The following is a 23,593-nucleotide window of genomic DNA, read 5'->3' on the forward strand; positions in this document are numbered from 1 at the left end:
TGCCATCACAACAAATTATTTCTGAAGTCATGTTGAGTCATTGTGATACTTAATTTTCTCTAATTTTGATCAAACCTAGAGGTGTGAAGGGAGGCGCATTTTAAGGGTGTAAAAGGTTAATCTGTTTAAAATAAGCACGCTGAGACGCAGGTCCCGGTGAGGTCTTACAAAACGCAGGTGACCAGCTCACATTCAAGTCATGTGGCTGGCTGTCAGGCAGCAACCTGGAGCCTGGCTGATTATTAACACCCCACAGTGAGACCTGTTGCCCCAAGCTATTAGTCATCCTGACAAGCATGGCTTATGTGCCACTCTCTCTGGTCATGACACACTTGTTTCCACCATCTCCCAACCTTCACACACTGCTTCAGCTCTGATATATGCCTAACACATAGTGGCAAGAGTGACACAAGGCCACTGAACCAAAACAAGCACCTATCAATTACTGATGAAAGAAACCTATTATACACACTTTTTTTTTTTTTTTTTTTTTTTTTTTAACAAAACCTTCTGAGCTGGACATGGATGGAGCTTCTGCTTGGGTGATACGGAGCAACCTTCAAATCCACAAAAATAAAAAGAGTATTTACAAAAGAATTACATAAAAGAATGAACGGTAATCAATCCTTTCTCCGCAAAACACAGCTAGCAGACATACAATGTCAGTAAAAATCATATAAATATTATTAAAGCAAGGCTCAAGAAATACAGTACAGCTTAGCTGTGCAGGTAATTTTTAATTAAAATCTTAATTAGTCTTTACTGAATACTATAACATTTGCAGAAAACATGAGTGAGAGTTTCATCTGTTCCTTGTGTTCCTGGTTTTCTGTCCCGAGTGTTCAGCAACCGACCTGTTTCTGTCTGAGCATGTGGATTCATCTTTAACTTTGTGAGAAAAGGAGATACTGCCATTAAAATTCAATCAATCAGATTTATGCTGCAACTGATACACTTCATTTACCAATACTAAGTCTTAAAACAGCCACAGGACTATTATGTTTTGTTCTTTGCATGTCACGCTTAAAAGCTGACCTCAGAGGAGCTGCAGCATGAAAGCAGAACCCCACCATGTGAAATGCTGTCATCTTCTCGGTGTTGTTATGGCTCTGACTGAGGGTTTACAGAAATATTTCTGTGTCCATTCTTGTTAAAAAAGTATTTCTAAAGCTCAGATTTTGTAATATAATTTGCATTCTCTTGGCGGGTCACAGCTTCCTAAGTTGCCATTTAAGGCGAGCAATAAGAAAGCAGTGATTTAATATTAAACGAGGCAGACTTTCAGCATTATGGTAAAGCCATTACGAGCTTTCTCTTCTCTTTCATCATTTCCAGGACGGGAGGCCTCACATCAACTGCTGCACAGATGAGACGGTGATCAGTGGATCAAATTTGGGGCCATAGATAATACATGTGGTTAATTTACAGCATGCAGGTTTCTTAACCTTGTCTTGTGCTGGTTCTGAGGTGACATGCAAAGCTGCATTTTCAAAACTCCGAGGCGTAATCAGCAATCAGAAAAAGGAAGCTGGTTGTCGGGTGGTTATGAATGGTTTCCCCAGAGGAGTTTGATTTAATATCCTGAGCACAGTTGAACTTACAATGTGTGGAAGTGATGAAGGGGAGTTAAAAGGCAGGTCTGAAAAGTTGGGTGAGCACGGAACTACAAATTGCTATAAAAAAAAAACAAAGGCTTAATAAACATTAATATTGTTGCATCTGAAAAAAGCATTTAAGCTCATGTGTCTTGAAAACTCACAAGAAATGGAGGTCCTCTGACCTTTTAACTCCAGAATGCTCCTATGAAGACAGCATGTCATTTTATATCAATAGAAATTCCACTGAGATACTTGTTGAAACATCAAAAGTCCATTTAAGTTCACTTTTATTTAAAATGACAGCTGCAGGATGAATATGTTATGTAGTCTTTATCTTTTTGCCTCTAGTTTTCATGAAAGGACTGATAATATCAATCAAAACACAACTTTGTTAATTTGAATATTTTAGTGTTACTAATTATTGAAGAATTGACAGCTAACACCCTACATATGGCTTAATAAAATACGATTGTGTTTTTAGTTTACAATTAAAAATAATAACAATTCGCCATGACATCACCAACAGGAGCACCCAGTATGGCCTTTGACCCATGCAGACTTTTCTCTATGAATTTAATTGTGCTTAGATTCAGAAACAGTACAACCTCAGCCAAAACAGAAAAGATTACATAAAGATGGTTTTAAATTAAATGGACTGAGAGGCCAGGATATAAACTGTTTATTTTACTACTGTGTGGGGGATGATAGAACTGGAGAGAAAAGCTGCAAATATGAAAATAACATTAAGTCATGCGGTTTGGAAATGGTGGATTTTTGAATGTTTGATAATCCATATAAGGTCACATAACTGATGTGTGACATGTATTTTATTGAAATTTTCCTGACTTTTTCTCAAATTCCTTGTATTTTTGTATTATAATCCAGTATATTGATCATTGTGAGTGCTTTTGAACAGTGCATGCAAAGTTTATAGTGAGCAGATACTCACTATCAAGTAACTTAGAAGCCTTGAGCTACAGGTGATGGCTTCAGCACTGCTGATTCATTTAATTTACAAAGTTTTAAAAGCATTTAAACATTCCTTTTTTTTATTATTTCTAATAAGAAAGTTGTTACCAGCCAGGTAGCTTCTGCCTCATTAGAATATAAGCAGCAATAAACAAGTGTCTGCAAATCTAGAAACACATTTGCAGATAACTTATTGGTCTTTGGATGTCATGGCATATGCATTTATCCCCCAAATCTCCCTCAGGGACCTTCACCAAGGAGGAAAAGACACACATTATTCATATTTATGGAAATTATCTGGGAGAGTTTAGCCCATGATGCTTGGGCTTCTCAGCGGGTGCCCTGCAAACACAGACGATGATCCCTCCAGCAGCTGCCAAACCAGGACAAACCTGGGATTCTCATCAAAAGGCCACTGGAAGGTTTTCAGTGCACAAAGTGCAAACATAGTGTGAACACTCCCAGAAGAGCTGTTGCATGTGGCTTAATTGAAGGATTTGTTGATGTGTTACCTTTGCAGCATCTAAATGTGTTCAGAGACCTAAACAGGTGGTAATGTTATCAACCCAGTCCTTTTTTAAATCGTTTTTTTAAAATATTCCCACCTCTCTCCTCATGTTGAACCTTCTGAGATCAGTTGCACAAAATAGTTTTAAACCAGGAACCATGTGTGATTCTTTTTACAAAGTCTGACATAGAAATTTAACATCTCGTTAATAAGAAACTGTACTAATCAGCAGTTGGGGTGGCTAAAATCGTCAAATATACATCCAACCAATCCAACTAAAGGTTAAGTATCTGTACTATAAGCGGATACACAGTTCAGCTTTCTAACATTTGCACTACACCCAAAAGGTTGTAGTGCAAATGTTTCACCACTCCAAAAGGTATGATCTTTTGCATGACTTTTCCCAAATTGTCAGACCTCATTTTATTTGTTCAGTGTGGATTGTTGAGAAAAATGAGATGGTGCAAATCTCAATCTTTACAGGCACACGCTTTGATTCTTGTTCAAACCAAAAGCTCTTTTAATATTGTATTCACAATGATCGATATACTTTTGATGATTCAGATAAATACATTCAGAATGGTGTGGCACTCTTTGAAAATGTGGTGTGCTCTTAATACTCCATCCATCCATTTTCTGTTACTGATCCAGGGTTGGGTTGCTGGGGCAGCAGTCAGGGAAGCCCAGCCTTTTATGCTTCAGTAAAAAGATGAGGATATTCTGTCCTTTATCCAAATTTTGAGTGTCGGGCGGTGGTTGGGCTTATATTGCAGGCAGAAGCATAACAGGTAGTGATAGAGGGAAGAGATTTAGTTGAATCATGGTTCACTGAAAAAAAAAACACAAAGCTGTAAAAACTAAAACGCTGCAGACAGACAAAGGTTGAACTTCTACAAAGAACATTCTGAGCACTCCCTAATATTTATTAGACCAATTAAAATTTTTTTTTTTAAAATTATTTTTTTTTTTTGTTTAGAACGTATTGTATGCAAAACAACCCAATAATCAGAACCTTTAATGAGCAGAAGGTCCCCAAACTATACCTAATGGTCTCCTAACTGTCTGAAAATGCAGAAACGATCTCTAAGCTATCTATTTCTAAAATTCCAAAAACATAAAATCATAAATAAATAAACTAATGAATAAATAAATAAAACATTGCACAGAATTTTGCATATAGTCTTTTTAATGGTGGTCTGTAAGAGTGCGTATATATATATATATATATATATATATATATATATATATATATATATATATATATATATATATATATATATATATATATATCAGTCTTTTCACCTTTTTCTGCTTTGGCCAGGATAGTAGGCGCCGATGGAAACTCAGGGTGGGTGCCACTGACCGTCATGCCATAGCAGGCAGACAGGAAGGGTAAAACCTGCACTCTCACTAATATGGACAAACATCATTTCAGTCTATGTAACTTGAGCGTCGGGAAAAAAGCTCAATGAATGACAAACATTTCATTGCTGTACGCATGTATTAATCAACCTTAACTCACACTTCAGTACAGTGTTCTGCCGTTTCTCTGTGTCCATCGTTCCAAGTGGCTTTTCGGAAGAAATGCAGATTGCAGCAATGAAATGAATGAGGATTTGTTAGGACAGTATCTTAAAGGGAAATGAGATTTGGCTTCCTCTGGCCTTTTACAGAGCTCCGAAAGCTTCATGATGATTTTGGCAACTTCAGTATGCCTCCGTTTTTCTTCTTTTTTTTTTCCGTTTGACTCTGGCTTTCCCATTGATCAGAAGCTGGCATACACAATCTCTTCTTCTTGAGCTTTTCTGGCTATGTTCCATCCAGTCTCCGTCAAAACTCAGCAAATGGGAGGGACACATATATCCAGGAGCCACACCTTACCAAAGCATGCAAATATGGGTTGTGAAAGTGACAGTATTTCTAAAAGCAAAGCCAATGACACAGATCCCAACTACAGCATAAAGCATCATTGCATCAGTCTCTTTTTCATTAAGTACAAATTAAATGTGACATATCAAAGACAGCAAAAAGAAAAGAAAGTCTTCTGTTCATCTAAGTCCAACATTCTTTTATTGTTTCATGCATATTCATTCACAGTATCTGCTGTTGCCTATCTGTGAAGGACCAGATCTGACGATTTGAAGGTCAGGCTGAAATTTTAACAGATATTTTACATCATGTCTAGATGTTTCCTTGTGTGAATGACTGACACAATATCAAATTGTATCAAGTGACTCTTCTCTATCTCACTCCTATCAAGTTGCTCCCTCTAGTGGAGCAAGGAATATTTGATTAACAACACTTGAGATGAAAGTGTATTAATCTCAGATTAACACAAACACAGTGCTATGAACACACACATTTGTGCTGAGAAGAGGACGGAATAAAAATAAACTTTCAAAAATAAATATTTTCAATTTGTAAATGAATAATAAAAAAAAAAATTTAAAAAAAAGGTGATCCTTTAAACATTTCAATTTTTTTCATGCAAACATGAATATAGGAACCGTCAGTGCTGCTTTTTGCCACCTCAGGACATTTAAGTTAATTCCTATTCAACTGTTACGTCAGGGGATTCATTAATTAGCCAATCAATCGCGCATTGCTGTGACAGGATGCCTGAACTGAAGGGCGCAATGGAAACCGCAGCTGGCTGTATGTAAATGGGAATTAATTAACAAGCTTACATTTCAGTGCCCGTATTTGGACTGAAAACATTCTGAGGAGTCTGAGTCGGAGCAGGAGAGTCTCCACCACCCTGCTGTGGTCACATCCCATCTCTGTCGGACAGAATAATTTCACCTCATTACCTCTGCTATGTATAAATAGAACTCTTTCCACCCACCAGCTCTTTAACCACATATGCTCTTTAAACACCTACAATTAACCCCTTGTGACTACGGCCTTGTGTCTACCTCCATGTAGCTCTGTACGTTCCAAGCTCCAAGTCCCAGAGGATTGCACCCCACTCTCACTGAACCCATACACCCCATTCCCACTCAGCCCAGTCTACACCTTCACTTTGGCTCATGTTCATTAAACAGCCATATATCTTGTGTTGTGTTTTCCCTCCAGCAGGATTTATTGGATGACTGATAGAATTTACAATGTGTCTTGAGCTGCCCGAAACACGTCATGACAGTCCATGCATGCATCGCGCTTACAGGTTTCCTCCCTGAAACATGTCACTTGTCTCGGCCCGCCCTCACACCCGCCGTGCATGCACAGACAAAAGATGTTACATGAAGTCAAACATTTTGGCGTGAGCTCGCTACTGCATGCCATTAGACAGATCTGTTTGAATAGAGCAGGAAAAACAAACTATAGAGCCCTCTTAATATGGATTATTTATGACGGGTTTTATTGATGGACTACCTGACATTGCAGCTCTTCAGGCAGAAAGATAAAACTTTTTTTTTTTTCTTTTTTCCGAAACCATCAAGAGCTCCCTTCATTTCACTGTGTCAGTTTAGGGAATCTGTTTTAATTTCCTTTTACAGATTAGTTCCCAATTAAACAAACTAACTGGACATTAATCATCCAAAATCCTCCCATTCTTTCTGAAATATAAATTTGAAGGAAAAGGGATCAGTTTTACAAAATATAGTTAGTTTATTCTGCGCTTCCTGCAGCGTCCACAGTTCAAACAGCCAGGCCTTTCCACACTGCAGCACGGCTGAGATATTGCTCTCAGTAGCAGACTGGGGAATCACTTGCTTCCTCCCTGCAGCAAATAATTCAGTCAAGTGCTACCTCAAAAAAGGTGAAGCTCACAATGGATTTCTCAGATATTCAGCACGAAACCACAGCTTTCCTCACCCATGAGCACCACCTATAATCACTGTGTCAGACTCCGGCTCGGCTGTGACCTCAGACAAGTTGTTTTTGGACAGGTACCACACCAGAGGCAGGAGTCACCCGTGCTAAACCTGGCAGCATAAAGGACTTTTCTCTAGACTTATGTAGGTGAAAAAGGCCATGTCACTATCAGCGCTAACAGGCTACAATGACTGTTTTAAGTCACTGATGTCAAAATTTGGAACAGTTAACAAATGAGTAGGTTGCTGCTCAGCTTTAGTTTTTCTTGCATGATGTATGATGAAGGCTCAAGTTAAACTGAGGAGAAGTGCGGCTGTGTGAAATACACTTGAAAATCAGTTTTGGGGGAAGGTGCTTTTTTTATTCGCAGATAACTTCTGATGTAGTCTCACTTCTCTTTGTCATCTGATTACCAACATTTGGACTAAGTGGCCCACTAATCAAGCCATCGAATACCTGAGCACTCCACAGAAGAACACAAAAGTTGTTCTGTTTTTCTTGATTTGATGTGCTGACCTTTTGTTGGACTTTAGTTTTCTGAAGCTAGTTATGTGTGTGTGCTGATAATGACATTTCCATCCCTATCGTGGTATGTCTCATGACTTTGTTTGTTTGAACTTATGCTTTAGGTTATAGTAGGAGGGGAGAAATGTGGTTACACATTTTAAGACTTGCTATAAATAAAAATCATTGATGTAATAGTCTTTTCACCTCGTCACAGCACGCAGAGGTGAGCTGGATGACAAACTCATCGCTGGATTTTATGTCTAATCTGCAGTGCAGGAAAGCCACACTTTCCTGGAAGGAAGGGAGCCAGTGTGTGCCGATCTCCTCCATGGCCAAATTAACCTGCTAAGGAACCCCTGGGCAATTATTGGCTGCAAGCCCCTCATGACCTGAGAATTGCCTTCTGAATATGTGCCCTGCTGCCACTAAGTTCCACTTAAACCCTGCAAGCTGTACTCTGAAGAAACAATGCATAATTTGTCCTAATTTGTGGTAATTTGATTAAACAAAACTCTGTTTTTGGAGCATGGTCCTTGCTCTCAACCCAGGGCACAACAACAGCATGAGGTTATGTAGTCTCAATAATGCAGCTTAGCTGATTTTGCATTAGTGTTGCAGGTAACACATTTATAACTAATCAAACTGCCAAACCAGCAGAGATGGATGAACCTGTGGCTTTTGGGGCCCCTGAGCAGTTTCCTTCTTTCTCTGGCTGCTTGTCCAGTCTAGCCTAGTCTCTCCTGACCACAGTTGCCTAAATTAAGCAAGAGACTGGAGAGAAATCTCTGGTTGTATGGTCTCTCTGTGTGAAGCTTTCACTGCTTCTGTAGCTTGCATATCTGTGGTTTGAAGTTTACTTTTATTAATGTAACTCCTTATATCCACATATCAGCCTTATTTTACCACTGACTGGTTGTTTACTGCTGATAGGAACTAAACCTTTCCACTTCCCAGCTCTTTCTCTTCACACCAAACATTTTCAAAAGGGAAAAAAAATTGGAATATATATATATATATATTTTTTTATAAATGCATCAAAGAAACATGATTATCACAAAGTTTGTGGAACTTTGTCGGCAGTTCAGGTAAAATACTTCTCTGTATGGGGCTGTGGAAAAACACTCACAACAAGTCAGTGCAGCTTGACTGATTGCAGTTGCAGGACTCAGTACGACTACCTCCCCACAGCGGAAAAACCCATGTGAGTTAATAAAAATGCTGATTTCTGTTTTCTTGTCGAGCTCTCAATGATGTGCTCAGTTTAAATGCTGAATTTTTGTAGTTTTCAAGTTTAATTTAAATAAGAAAATCGGTTAAGCTCATTAAATAATATGGCCAGAAAGAGCAATGCTCATGCAAGGCAGGTGACGTGTGTTTTTCATTATTATTATTATTATTATTATTATTATTATTATTATTATTAATTTTATTATTATTTCATTTTGTTTTATTTGATCTATTTTATTTATTTTTTTCAATTTTTTTTATTTATTTATCTTTTTTTTTTTTTAGAATCACTGCTGCATGTGACAAACTTTGGTCTGCGTTAACGCAGCTGCCTGTCAGACTAGTGGCCTGTAGTCCTATCCAGCACTGGGATCAAAGTTTGACCCTGAATGAAAAGAGTGAAAAGCTGTTCCCTCAGTTGATTAGTTTTTATGATATGACAGCTTTTCCACAGGAATAGTGGAAGTCAAGATGAGGTCCTGAAGAGCAAAAACATGTTGTGAGAACACCTCTCAAGCAAAACAGACTATTCAGAACCCCTGTTTAACTTCCAAAGACCCCAAATATTTATCAGACTCTGGAGTGGTGAAGCACTTGCATAAATATAACCTTTGCTAGGAAGTCATTTGCCATCAAAATTTTGCAGATGAACAGCTATTGCACTTTAACAACAAGTCTTGAATGATGAAGAAAAAAAAAACGTCTCTCTGGTCACAGTGTGATGAAAAGAGGAAGGCATCTACAACAAGCTGATGTACAATTCTACCTGCGACTACTTCAACAGGTGCAAACTGTAAGTTTGCCATCAACCTCCTACTGTCCTAAAACCTAAACATGATAAAAAAAAATGTGTGGATGAAATTCAGAAAAGCAGCGAATGCATGACAGTCTGGGAATGTGTCATTACAATGAGATTTTTATTTGAAAAAAAATGCACATATGTAAAAATGTTGTCTTCCAAAATAACTGAAAAACTGATGGCAACAAAAGGTAAGTGTTTAGACACAGGTAAGTATTTATTCTCATTTGAAAAATAGTCAAAGAAAACAATATCAAAAATAGTTTACTTTATGTCTTGCATTAGTGTCCGGTTATATGCATTAAACACTGTCATACACAATCCATTAGCTGTTGTTAATGGTTTACCAAAAGCTGAGATATTGACTTCTTTTTTCTTCTTTTTCTTGCATTAGCTTCATGAATTTGAATAAAAGGTTGCTGTGGATATTGCATGAGGTAATTCTTTGGCTGCAGTTTCTCAAACACAAGTCTAAAAACCATATTTTTCTTTTCTGTTTCCACAGTCTTACATCCTGTCAGACTAACACTGCCTCTTGGTTTTCATGTCAGACATTGGTGGGATGATATTAGCTTAACGTCTACCCTCAAAAAGATGTGGTAGATTTAAAACATTTAAAGGAAACATGTAACCATTGCAACATTTGGCCTTGCTTTGGTTAAATAAAAGGATACGGTTTCTGCAGTAGTGACAGTCTTACTTTATGTATACTTTATATGTGTCATCATGATGGTTTACCTGAACTGATGGAAATTAATGCCGATGTGTCACTGTATCCAAGGGGTGTTTAGTTTATATATTTTGACTTGTGATTATGGCCTACACAGTCATAAGGTTTTTCAATTCTCTCCCAACCGTAGCACGCGCTCATGTTGACTTTGTGGTTTTCTTAAATTGGACTCTGGCTCCAGGTGGCTGAGTTTCTATAGCAACCTTTAGCCTTATCTGCCACTGGTGAAGCCAAACAATATGTTCTTTCACCTTCTCAACTTTTGCTTTTGCTCCAGTAAAAAAAAAAAAAAAAAAAAAAAATCCTTGAATGAAAGGAGTATTTATGTGAATATGAGCCATGGTTTAAATTCAGCATTTGACAATTCCAACTCACTTATAATGTTGCATATCAAATCTGTTTGATATGCAGCTTGTATGTGGTAAATTTGTTTGCAAGACCTTGTTCAAAAGTTTACATTTAACATGAACTATGAGACTTGACAGTATAACAAATTGTGCTCCACTGTGGTGACTGAATATAATACAAATACCTTTTACACAGTTAGGAAGCGGTTCAATAATACTTTTTAGAACAAAATGCAAGATTGTCTCCATCTTTTTATATCTGAACATAGTTTTGCGCATTAATATTAAATATGTATCCGAGATATGCAGCATGCAAAATAACCACACCAAGCTGCTTTATCTTTTACCACAAAAGTTGCATTTTATAGTAAATGACTAACTTTATTCTTTTTTACACGCTGAGCTTTATCTAAAGCAAGACCAGACAAATCCACAATGACCATCGGCTCTGTCTGCCAAAGCAAGAAAGAGCAGCAAATCTTCAATGGGCTCTCAAGCCAGTGCAACAATGACAACTACAACCACTGAGATTCCCTACTTACTGGCGCTGTAATAATATTCCGTCAGTGTCAGCACAGCAGAGTGAAAACAAATTAGAACTATGATTAATGAACACCTTTAACTACTCCCAGACTGACCATGGTGATGGGACTCCCAGTAAAGGTTGCCTCCTGCCCTCAGAGCTGACGTTAGCCCTTCTACCATCAACAATGATGCTCCCGAGACTCTCATCAATCCAGCGCTGACAAGTGTTCAGTTGATTCTCTCTATCGGCACTTTATAAGCATTTGTTTCCAGAGGGCTTCTCTGCAGCAGGGCTATGCAGATTATAAACTTAAGAGTTCTGTTTTCTAATGCCTTGTAGAAAATCTTCACTATTTCAAACCTCCAGATAATTTCACTTTGTTTGTACATCGTTAACCCAACATGTCAAGTTGACTTGTAAATAATAATCGACACAAAACATCCTTATGCAGGGTCCACGTGAGCCAACGTCCAGGATTTATTTGATTTGCATCCTGAGTGGTGACAATCATTCAGCACTTAATCTGAATGTGATCAAACTGTGTTTGTGTCTGTAGCAGCTAAAAGACATCTTTGTCTGCCCTCAAGGTCCCGGTTTCTTAGCTCTTTCGAGCAATACTGTACAATAAGAGTAAGGAGCGGAAAAGAGCTGGTTGGCAGAAATGGTGTTCTCTGCACTGACAGCAACGCTGGAGTTGATAGACATTGTGTGTCAGCACTCAGAGTGCCCTCAGAGAGCAATGCCGGTGGCCTTTACAAGGATGTCTTTCTGCAAATCACTCACTGGGCAAATATACAAAATCTGCCTGCTGCCCAGCAAGCAGGTTGTCCATCAGTGCTTTCAGTCCCAAGGTGACATTTTGGGTGATCACTCGGCTTAAAAGCTCCATTTGATTTCAAAGAAACACCAGTCTGCTTCGATCAGCCTCTTGTTTTTCCATTCATCTCTCATCACTGAGTAGCATCCATATAGGGAAGTGAAAGGCATTCCAGTTGCTCCGGCTTAACAGCTTTACACACCTGCTGCACACCAAACTGGTCAACATGAAAACAAGAATTCAAAGTTTTTAATGAAATGATTGTGTAATTAGGAGAAATGCCCACATTTAGGAAATTAAGGAAATCAAAACAAGTTTGAGTGTGAAGCTTTAGGGGGTGAAGTATTTCTTACAATAAAAGGTAATTACACACATTCATCACCCTGGTTATTAATGGAAATCTTTTCCCTCCTCAAGGCAAGCTGTAAAATAATATAAACATTTACCCATAACACAGCTACTTTACAAGTATAAAACACACCACATTTGCTCAACCCACAGCTCTTTTCCAAGCATGTATTATGCCGTAATCTCCACATTTTACAGTAATAGAGTTTAAGTGTAATAAAGAAACACTAACGGTACATTTTGCTGCATGGTAAAGCCCGTAAATCACAGTGTCTGCAGAGTGACAAATTACTGATGTCATCAACACAGTGGGCCAAAAGCAGAATCTTGGTGTTGGCTGGTTCACTCTGAATTATAGGTTCACACTACCTACAGCATACTGGTGGAACTGAATTCACACACAATAGAGCGGTGCAGAGAGAATGATCCATTCCTCCGACACTGCAGCACATTTTAGCTCAAAGAACCTTAAAAGTCAAAGGAAGATGATGCAAAAAATATGTATTTAAATGCACTGAAAGACAGCCAGTATTAATTCACTGCAGCTCAGTTGACAGAGTAAAACATTGTCATTTGAGGTTGCCAGAAGCCTCTAGAATCTCTGTAAGCGTTAGCAGAGCAAGAGCTGATTTGGATTTGGTATCTTTTTCGGACCAGTTCACATCGTGAAAGACTTGAGAACCAAATGTTATATGACCCAGGTATGATATAATAGTTCAGATATTTCCAAAATTTAAAGAAATTCCTCTTTTCATTTTTATTTTGTAGATTTCCACTGCTTGGTGTTGTTTTTCCCTCCTCGGGGTTTATTTACCAGATAAGACAACTACTTCGTCAACTGAATTACAGACACTAGCACGGTCACTTAAATTGGCACACTACCCAGCCTATTCACTTTGTTTCAAACCTCTCAACTGTACCATATCTGAATCAGGTTTCTTTTTAGCAGCTTTGCAAAAAAAAAAAATTCTTCAGAATTTAATGACTAAATGATCACTAAAGCAGATGAAACCAGGAAGTAATCCTTCCTTTGCATGTACTTGTTTGTTTGTTAGAATGGCACTTGTACATGTTCATGATCTCAGATCATTGCAACATTTTGTGGTCAACTTAATGTGGTAAAATCTTAATTTTTCAAGTTTACCTGTTCACAGTAAAGTGCCTTTTGATTTTTACCATAACTGTTTAAAAGTTGTTGTGCTTTAGAACATTTTTTTCTAAATGAGAGCCAGGTATGTGATAATTTAAGGGAATTTATGAGACAATCTGAATCATGTAAGCATATATCATGGCCTCTGGGCTGTTCTTGATATTTGATGTTGTAACTGACCAAGATTTAGCAAATTAGAGAGTCATCCTTAAAACTTCATTATACAACAACAACAACAACAACATTAGAAGGTTATTTTATTATATCCTTTAATATTTCCAAGATTACAAAACCAGCCAAAATAACTGGCCAATTGTTAACAGTATACAGTATATGAACATTTTATGAATAGACCTTCTGACATCTTGATATTAATAGTCAGTGAAACATCTTACAAAAGCACCAGTAGAAACAGAAAAGCCTTTAATTTTGGTCAAGGGAATATTAAAATGAGCATCCCACCCTGGTAGATGGTTACAAATGACATAGAGCTGCAGGGAAGTTTTCCACTCAGCGCTCTGCCTGGATAAGTGCAACTACTGTACAGGCCAGAAATTATACAGAAACAAAAGTAAACAGTTCTAAGCAATGTTTACTTTGCAGCACACCTCATTAACAAGGAAGAAATTTCACTAAAATAGAAAAAAAAAAAAAATAGCTGAAGGGAGAAAAACTAAATAAAAAGTTTAAGAGAGAGCAGTGGGCATAAAAACCAATAAGATTTAAGGATAAGTGCTGATCCTGACCATCCTGTCCGTACATAGACTTATTATTTAGGATTTGGTCTTAGTAGTAGACGTCATTTATACAGGTGTCAGGTAGGACCTTCATGCTGCTCCTCTTCTCTGCAACCTTCAGACATGTTTGTTTGGAAATATGCCATAAATCTAAAGCTTTTAGGGAGGCAGGGGTGGGCCTGGTTATGGTGCAGGAGGTCTGTCCTGCTCCAATGATAATTTGTGGTTTGGTGCATGTTTGACTGCCTACAAAGAGGGTTCAGACTACCACTGGCTGACTGCACCCATGGCCGCATTCACTTCAAATAAGCCAATGAGTTTTTATACAGGAGAAAGAAATATTTGTGTAAAAACAAAGTTATTTGACCAAATTTGCCTTTCTGATGTGATGGAAAATATATTTTCCATCACATCAGAAAACTATATTTTTATTGCATTTGCATAAATACTCCAAACAAGAGGGAAATGTCCTTCAGTTAAAAGTGTTAAGTGCAGTAAATAAAAGGTTTGGAAATTCTAATCGAGGCAACAAATCAGAGGCATGATTGCTGTTATAATATCAGTGACCTATATTTACATTAATTGTGCCTGTTCTAAGGATAAATTACAAATCGCAATCCTCCTCTGTGCCTTGTGCCTCTTAACCTCTGCTCTCTTCCTGGTCAAAACTTTGGACAAAGACAATTTCCTCCCAACTTCATCCACTCACAGTGTTTATAAACCACTCTATGTTGAAAAGTTCAGCTAATTTGGAGCTATGCTTATGTCATCTGGTGAACCTCATGCCCCAAGACTCCAATCGGAACTGCTATAGGTCAGAGGTCACTGTCTGGCCCCTAGCTTATCAAAGCTGTGTTTATCTAAAGTCTATGCACGCCAATGGAGGACAACAAACAGAAGGACCACAGGCAATGGAGCACTTTAGAGGCAAATCCTGTTTAGGAATACAGATTATGGATATTCCAGAGGGTATAGCTGGTGAAATGTCAGCGTTGTCATTCTCAATCCCAGTGACGATGGCTTGCTTTGCTCAGGACCACTGCAAGGTGAATGTGCTCCGGCACCTTGTGACATTTACAGAGAACCTGCAGATGGACTGAACTGGGCTGCACGTTGCAAGGCTCCTCTTGGAAATAAACAATCAATCTTGGTTGGAACTTTGATAGATGCTCTCTTAGCAATAACTATAGTGGTTAAATATCAGTACAAAACGATGTCCTCAGAAAAGTTCAGTTTCGATTATTATTATTTTCCGTTTTATGATGAGATAATGAAGTTTATCGTCAATTTGTGTTTTCAAAGGGTGTACCAGTAGCTGTCTTAACCTTCGTCTCTCTGAAATGTTTCTCCTCTGGGTTTGACCTCAGTTTTGACAGTTGTCTGTAGTATGTACTTTGTGCTGTTAAACCTTGTTTTAAATGTTTATCAGATCATTGCAATATGTTTTTTTTTAGGTTGTTAATAAACAACACCCCCTTTTTTTTAATCTGCTGTTTTTCGGTCTAGCTCAATTATGACCTCACAAGGAAGTCATTTGGTTCGCGAACCACCACATGCAACCCCAGAAAAGGCAAGGTGGCAATCATGCTTGACCCAGCTTTGTTTTCCTACCAGTCTGCACTATACATATCCACACATGGTGTCAGGGATGGCTCAAGCCTGGTTTATTTACTCTCATCCCTGGATCTCTGCGAGCTGTGTGTGGCCTCTGTGCTCATGTGTTGTAAAGGCCCTACCAGAGGAAACGTAACATTTTACAGTACTCTCTGCTGGTGACAGATCCAGCCCTCGTGGCCGTTGTAGCTCAGACACAATGAGGGAGATGGATTTCAGGCTTCAGATGTGACCGCGCTTATGAAACAAGAGAGGTGACCAGATGTCTTTGCTGTATGGGAATTTGTGGAGGTGTTTTCTCCTGAACATGTTTGACAAGTTCAGTTGAAAATAGCAACTTGTAAAAAAATCTTCTCACTTCAAAATATGTCCGTATCTGATGTTTATTATGTTAAACATTCCTTTTAATAATGAACAGATGTATGTCAACTTTGCTGTTCTTACTTCATATAAAAGGTGAAAGCGAGTTGCAATACATTTGGGGTAGACTTTGCTTTCTTTTAGCCTACAATATCTGATCATTCACCCTCTGCTGGATTACCTCTCGATGATGTCTTCTTTCTCTGCCTGGTGGGGCTGTTTCAGAACACACTCAGGTTTTCATTATGCAGCAGCAGGTCCTGGTTCAAGGTCCTGTACATGTGATTATAAAGGCCTGGGAGGGTGGGGAGAAATGGGGGGAGGGGAATTCAGCTCAGATCCCCTTTGTGAATGCACATAAAGTAAAAAAAAACAAAAAAAAAAACAGACTGTATGCTGTAGAAAGGGGATCACTCAAGTGGCTCCAAAGGTCCTGGCACGTGGCTTTGAGGCTTTCCTTTAGACAACACACTCAGTGCTGCCTGTTCACAGATTCAGATTTGTGTTAATAATGTGTGACCACCATTTGCCACTCTTTGATTTATATGTATTTTTTATAGAGTGTAATTAGAAAGGGGAAAGCCAGCTTATTTAATTACTGTGGGTGCAGTTTATACATACAGTGCAGCCTCTTTCATTTTTCCTCTTTAAATCTGTACATAACTGTGTGTATATACATATACATATTCGTATATAAATACACACACACGTATGAATCTCTTGATGTAGGAAATTCAAGTTTTTGTTTTTTTGGGTTTTTTTTTTTAAATCACTGCTCCTGTTGCATACATTTTATCCTATTCCAGAGAGCGCATGGGCACATGTGGTCTAAATTATGTCATATCGTGCAAATAATAGTGTGCCACAGAAAATCAGTGAACCACAAAATTCAACATGAGACCCATCATTCAGCGAAGGGAAATTCTGCCTTATTCTGCACACAGTGTTACCCGCAATTATTCAACAGTAGCTGTCATCATAATGGATTGTTTCATTCAATAGATGCCCAACATGTAAGGACTTTCACTTCTACTGTTGTGGACATTTACTCTCCATCCTCAAACCGCTGATGTGTACCAATACCTGGGGTCTTTAGCGGCAGTTTGCTTCATGTATGTCGATGAGGTTTGCTGCACGACGCTCAGCATGATAGCGGTGCTCCATACAGGCCTGCCACCCTCACCCTGCCTTTCAGCACCTTCTGGCCTGCAGAAAGGGGCTCTTTGTTCAACTTTGTGCTCATGACGTCCACTCAAGTCCATGCTTCCATTAGCAACAGCCTGCCAAATAACCAGGGATTGTGATGGAGTCTAATACCCTCTGCATATGTTGTATTTACTTAAGAGAGAATTTTAAAAAAAGAGACCCTGCTGTGGCTTACAGACACAAGACTACTCTTATAGCTTACTTTAGTTACACTTAGAGGCTTTCAGAGGACTGATTGATTTAACTGTTATACACTTTATATTTAGAAGGCTCCTTTTAAAGTAAATTCAATCATGGCCGACTTGAAAGTTGAATGAAGACAATGTAGGCAACTTCTATCTTATGTGTCAAAGCTATATATAGTATATAAGTCATCTTTGAGTTTTTTATTTCTTTTCTATCTTTTTGCAAGTAACAGAATGTTTAATTTCATAAGACTGACTCAATTATTGATATTGCTTATAAAATATATTGATTAGAATAAGTCTGCACTCATATTTTCAGACCATCTTGATTCTCCATGGCCATGACATACATGTATGCCAGTCTTTTGCTTATTTTACTTGGATGCAGTGAGACAGGCTCTCTTATCACGGATGTCCTGTTAATCACATTGTCACAGTATACAGGAGATTCCTGCAGTACATGAGTTAAATCCATGCTTCTTGTTCAAAAACTAGTCTGTTTGACAGACTGACCTGCTGGGCAGAGTCTGCACGTATCTGGAAATAAAGCAATATCCAAACATCACTTTTAAAATAAACATTTATACGTTGTCGACAGAGCTGGCAAATGCTCTCATGCACTGTCTCCATTTGAGGAAATTTAATACATGTGTCTCTTCATATTTTCATAGAGTATAATGCTGGCCATGTGACATCAAATCATCATGCCATAAGCAAATGGTGAACTCTGAACTTGCTGGTTTCTGTTCAGAAGCAAAAATAATCTACCCAGCTGTTTTGGTAACCCTTATCTTCTGTCTTCTCTACATATGAATGTGAACAGCTACGTAGCAAGCTAAACACGCATTTGGCTTTTAAGATTTGACTGAAAGAATTTCTGATTATAATGAAAACAGGGATAAATCCCTGTAAAGTCAGTTATAGTCCAGACAGGAGATTTAAACATAATACGGTTCAGAGAAAGTCCTCCTTGTTCAATACATACAGAGTTGTACCAATAACTTTTGCAGCATCCAGACAGAACACTGACTGAGTCGCCTGCTGGTGGCAAAAGTTATATATGTTTCATTTATAATACAGAATGTTTCAGTTGTGTTTCATTTCAGATAAGGGCTATTTTAACTTCCTGCACATGAGAACTTGATTCTGAGTCTGATAACAAGTAGCTATTTACTTCACAAAGTATTCAAAGGAAAAAAAAAAAAAGAGTAGCATGAACATGTTTGCTTATGAATTTCCATCTCCCAAAACAGTCAGAGCTCATCAGCATGACTCAGGAGGACATCACCTCTGCTGTTGTGTATCTTTTAACTTAAACAGAGCCATCCACTGCTTATTTTTTACTTTTACTGCTTTTTTTGTTAGGTCAACAAAAATGACTCATTGGATTTCTAATAAAAACAAACTGAAAGACAATCAGACAGAAAGACTTTTTCTCAACATCTTTTAAGCATTTTTTTTAATTCTCTCTAAAACTGGAAATCCTGTCTATTTCTGTTTCTGCTATTCAGATGTTTCATTGTAAATGTTGACTATATTACATTTTTTCTCTCTTCTAATTCTGATTATCTTAATTTATCCCAGAGTAACATAAATATCCCTGACAAACATTATTCTTTTCTAACTGGCAAGTATTTATTCATAATGTGTATTTGTGGGTTTTATTATAAATGACACCAGAGTTAACAACAGAATACATATGTATACATGTGTAATACATATGTACACCTGTAATAGTCAAATGCAGGAAGGGGGTCAAAAGCACTTTAATTGGGGTGCAGAACAAAACATGATACCACAAAGCAGGATGGGAAATATGTAAATAACACACCCCAGAGGTCAACCACTACAATATGGAACAAATAAGACTTAGAGATATATTGAACATATTAATGCCTATTAGTGATAAATGTGACCTACTGCTAAAGAACTGATTCAGGCATAATTCTGATATCCATATACAGCCTGCTGTCATACCTGGAATTCACCACAGTGAATATTTGAGGCTCTTCAAGAACTTCTAAGTAAAGAAAATTAGTGTATTTGTACTGGTGGTTTCTGGCTTGGTAGCAAACTGTCAGATGTTGAAGATAAGCTCTGATTTTTATGTTCAATCTCTGCTGTGTCTCCATCATGCTTAGGTATAAATCTCACAGGTAGAGAGACGCCATAGACAAATTAATTTTGCAAGCCCACCACACACCTTTGCACAGAGCTACTTTTTTTTTTTTTTTTTTTTTTTAAAAAAGGTCAGTTTTTCCAGTCTGGCCTAATTACAGATCATGAATATGAAACATGTGTCTTTGAGCTCACAAAGTCACTAAATGCCTTACATTGTGTCAGAAAAGTAAAATGATGCTGAATGAGATATAAGCAACCATGTCCCTGGTCATTACAAATGTCAGACATCACTAGAATCATGTCAGTTCAATTTTTGGCAATAACACACTAATCACTTCATATTGATAATAATCAGCAGAAACTTATGTGTTAATCTTTGTGTTTATTGAATGTATGGATGTCATGCTTTGTAATAATAATTTTGGTTGAGCTTTTTTAATGACTTTAAACTCAATAGTTTTGGAATGAACATTGATGCAACAACTCTTCTATATTAGATTAAAGCTTATTTATTGTACTTTTCATGTTACAGAAAATAATTAGTAAGTTAATCATAAGACAATATGAAGCAACAATTGGTGGGGAATTTGGAAAAATGTAGAGTACTTACACACTAATACAGTTTAGCATGAGACAGTTTTGTTGTAACCTAAACATGCATCTCATGGGATCTTTATTGTGGTTCTTTAATTCTTATTGTTTTGGTAAAATGATGGCATGAACCACCTCAAATTTCACTATTACAATTTGTTTTGTTCATTCTGTTGGGATTGCAGCTATTAGTTGTATCATTTTTCTATTTTAAATGCTTTTTTTTTGCACCATCTGTAATGCCTTTTATTCTTTTTGGTAAAGCACTTTAAATTAACTTGTACATGAAATGTGGCATCCAAATAAACCTACCACTTGGTAGCAGGTCATCCATGCTGCACAACATACAGCTGGAAACAGATCAAGCAACAACAGCCAAAATAGTATTTTGTAAGAGCTGGAAATGTGTGTTTTCTTTATTATTGAAACTACTGAGAAGCGTCTTAACTTAAGTTTTCTGAGGGCTTAAATTTTCCTTTGATAGATGAGGAAAGTTGGAAGTACCATTTTAAGTTTCCTTCATAAACAGCAGAGAGTTAAATCATATTTGAGCTGTACGTTGAAGTGAGAGGTATTTCATAGTCAATGTCTATGAAATACCTCTGACTATTAGTCATGATGAATGAGGCTCCTTGCAGGATGGTGGCAGGGAGGACAGCTCTAATGTTATCTCACAGCACCCCGAGACACTACACTTCTGAGGTTCTGCTCACCTGGGAGCGCCCACAACATCATGGCCTTCATCAATCACATCTGAACCAGCTTCCACAAGCAATATAGCCTGAACAGGCCTGACACGGCACTAAAAAGAGGCCTGATCTCAAATATAACTGGCAACCTTGAGCTCTGACAAGGATCCTCCAGAGGTGAATGGGGTAAAAAGTATTAGATGCACGGCAGCAAAAGTAAACATGGATTTAAATGTGCTGTCATTGCAGAATAAACATATGAAGAGAGCTGGGGAAAAGCAAGAGGGCTTTTATCTTCCTTACTTAATCAAGAAAAGTTAATGGCATTACAATGTAAACACCTCCTTGTTATGATAATTTGGAGGTTAATAGCAACCGTTACTCAGGCAGGACTTCTCATAACTCACATCGGAGAAATGTGGATTCTATACAAGGCACATTAAACCTTAACAAACCTACTTGTCTGTACCATAATTAGTCTTTGGGGACTTGCATTGCCATTTCATAGAGTCATATTATCCCTGCCATTGCCGGACGCTTTTAAAGCTAAAGCAATCAATGCAGAGTTAATGAACCCAGTCTTGGGGCTCCTGTAGACCACTGCAGGCACACGTTGAGAGGCCCCAATACCTAAGAGATCATTTAAGGGTGAGATATTCCAAGTGGAAAAGCCTATTGGTGGCCAGGCTGCAGTTTACAGGGGTCAGAACAATTGAGGGAAAAGCACACCTAATCTTTCAGGGGTCCGCATACGCAGTAACGCTGTCAACACACAAGGGAGAGCAGGACCCCAGGGGGTCAGTGATGGGGCAGAACCAATGCCAGACCCTCTCACCTTCTCTCATAAATCCTTACAATCTGAACTCCCACTAAATATTGTGAGAAGGTCAGGTGTTTGGCGGTCTATCTCTAAAGGTCAACAGTGTCCTGTGCACCTTTATTACTTGAGAAAGACTGCCTCACACATTGGCTGCACGCTACTGGATACATTTAATAACTGAAGACTGCTTTTGAGTCGTTTCCAAAATGTCTAAATTTACTAAATATGTCCTCAAATAAAATTAAGTGTCTGTGTTACACCACCAGTGTGTGTCTATGCTGCTTGGAGTTGTTGATATCAAACACGATGGCCATGAAATGTTGCTTGTTCACACTGCAGCCCATTTTAACCCCTTCAATCTTTACTTCTGTTTGAATCTGAACATCTGATCTGCTATGAGTGTTAGAATTTGTTAAAAGGTTGCAGTGTTTACAAGAGTCTTTAATATACTGGTTTTATTGCAGCAGCATGTTCAGTTTTCTCAGTTAAATTACTAAAGCAATGCTTTTTGTGTGTAAGTTATCGGTAAGGCTTCCAGCATACTGTGGTACATTGTGGCATAGAAATATGTGGCGTGAGCAAGGTGTGCTGAGGTATCTGCCGATGGTTTTTCTAAGAGGAGGAGCGTGCCGGTCTGCTGGTCCGGCTCTGAGGTTGTGGCTGGGAAGGGGAATAAGAAGCTATTTGGTGAAAAAACTTACTGGATGTGTGGATGTGGAAGCTGGCATGGTGCATACATATTCATTGTGACAAGCACACATACAGTACATACACACAGGCTGAACCACACAAAGACAGACATATACACAGACACTCACACACCAGCTCTCGTGGATCTAATCCCAGAATGTTCTGGAATTAAACCAGCTGCATGTACTCTGCAGACTGTATGCAGGTTGTACGTTTGGTTTGGCATTGCCAGCAGACTGGAAACATGTCATGTGACTTCAGGGAAAAGTGGTTCCCACCAGCCTTATGTCTACGTGCCAAACATAGGCATGAATGCCATAGCAGTCTACAAGCTCCGCCGACAAAACAAGGAAGGAAATTTTATATGTCTGCTGACAGTAGACAGGTATGTTGATACACACTGAAGACCAAAAGTCTGACACCGCCACTTCTGTTTTAAAATAGCTTCAAATCTAACACAAGATGTTCGTTACATATCATTATATTGGTTGAAATTTTTCAATAGGGAGTTGAATTTTTGTTCATTTTTGTTTTGGTATTTATGTTTCAAACCGGCATGGACTCTGTGGATTTGTTATAAACAATAGTGCAAAAACATACCAGTACAGACACCTTACATTAGAAATACTGAAGTTTTATGTAGCACTAATAAATATTCAGTGGCGGCTGAGGTGACGTTAGTGTGGAAGAAAGTCTGTGATAGTCAGCATTTTTTTTTTTTACTTTCTTTGGTCTTTCTTGCACAGCTTTTAGGTGCAATGGGGCTGATTATGCTGCTGCAGTATAAATCCATCTCCACAAAGATGCAAACCACAGGGCGTAGCATGTCTCTGAGTGGAGGGCTGTTTCTCCTTCGTCAGGACGGAGCTGATTCAGTGCAGGTGTCAAATCCTACTGTTGCAACTCACTCCAAGGCCTGAATCCTCCCCTCGTGTTTAACTGTTTCCGATACCCCAAATTGTCTCAGTCGCTGGTCCACTTGCATCAGTTCATCACTCATTATTATCAAATCTCACATTTTTTGTTGTTGTGTTTTCCAGACCTTTAGTAAGAGCTGTAAGTATTTCTGCTTATATTACAAGGATTTCTTCTCAACACATTTAACACATTTTTTACTGTTTTTGAATAAGACCCCTGTAGTCTAATGTTGACGTACCTTATTTGGTACTGGATATACAGAGTTTTTTGGTGACACCCATGTTGAGTTGAAAGCTGTACATATATGTCTAATCATG

This window comes from Telmatherina bonti, assembly GCF_933228915.1.
Source record: "Telmatherina bonti genome assembly, chromosome: 14".
Taxonomy (NCBI): Eukaryota; Metazoa; Chordata; class Actinopteri; order Atheriniformes; family Telmatherinidae; genus Telmatherina; species Telmatherina bonti.